Source organism: Cyprinus carpio, chromosome A3 (assembly GCF_018340385.1).
Source record: "Cyprinus carpio isolate SPL01 chromosome A3, ASM1834038v1, whole genome shotgun sequence".
Classification (NCBI taxonomy): Eukaryota; Metazoa; Chordata; class Actinopteri; order Cypriniformes; family Cyprinidae; genus Cyprinus; species Cyprinus carpio.
Genome location: NC_056574.1, coordinates 6373373 through 6374370, shown reverse-complemented (window position 1 = coordinate 6374370; position 998 = coordinate 6373373). Strand labels below are relative to the sequence as shown.

At 31.6% G+C, this 998-nt stretch overlaps 1 long non-coding RNA gene across 1 annotated transcript; it reads right to left on the bottom strand.

Annotated features, from left to right (window-relative positions):
• Positions 1-248: 248 nt before the first annotated feature.
• LOC109066252 lies at positions 249-979 on the bottom strand. The gene is made up of 2 exons (XR_006155965.1): positions 580-979; positions 249-440 (listed from the first exon to the last, which is right to left on the bottom strand). It is a non-coding gene; the product is annotated as an uncharacterized LOC109066252 (long non-coding RNA).
• Positions 980-998: the final 19 nt, after the last annotated feature.

Genomic DNA, 998 nt, shown 5'->3' with positions numbered 1-998 from the left:
ACTGGGCAAGTGAGTTTCTTAAAGTGACACTATATTACATTTTTACACACATGCATCCTTTCATTCAATGCCATTGAATAAAAAATTTAATAGTTCATTGATAGTTGCCAAGTCCACTTATAATACACAACTTTAGGCTTCTTTATTTTGTTAAGTTGCGTGAAAAAATCCCACTTGTTACTTGTTAGGAAAATCTGACAGGCAACTTCAAAAACAAATACTGTATACTAATACTAACAGTATATATGTTTGGTTTGAATATACTTTATTAGGCTATAAATATGTGGCAATGTTACTGCTCCTCCTTAAAGCTCTTGTCTTTTCTCCTTTTCCATCTCTCCAGTCCTATTCTGCTCACAGGTGATTGGAGATGAGTAGATAGTGCGTACCTCCCGCTTTGTTGCAGTTTGCTGATTTTCGTAAAATAACTTCTGTTTTTGCTTTTCAAATAAAAGAGTGGTTTCGGTTTAATATGTTGCAGGTTCATTTATTGGTTATAAATAATTGATCATAAATAATTTTTAAGATAATAATTAATCAAATAATATTGGGCTTGTTTTTGAAGCTGCGGTTGCTTACTTGTCTTGTGACAGTTGGCAACAGTGGTTTCATTGTACAGGGTTACATCGGTTTTTGTAAGCCGTCCTGGTAATGTACTCTAGTCTGATTGAAATAATATTCAAGTCAAATGCAAGCAAACTTAGCTAAGCATATTAATTCAAAATCTAAAATAAATATCGTACGCTAATGGGACATTTAATGTTGATTTACAGTGTAGTAGAATCAAAATACAATGTTATCTAACAAATGGTTAATTTACGTTACTTAAGAAAGCTTTTTTGATTCAGCTGTAAATGTGTGTAATTCTTCGGTTTGTAATATTTGATAAACAGTAATTTCATTATAGCCAATTCCACTTTGGCTAAAATGAATGCTGAATAAATAAATGCAAACATAAATGAAAACTGAAAGAGTTATATTTACCCCCGATGTCAAGT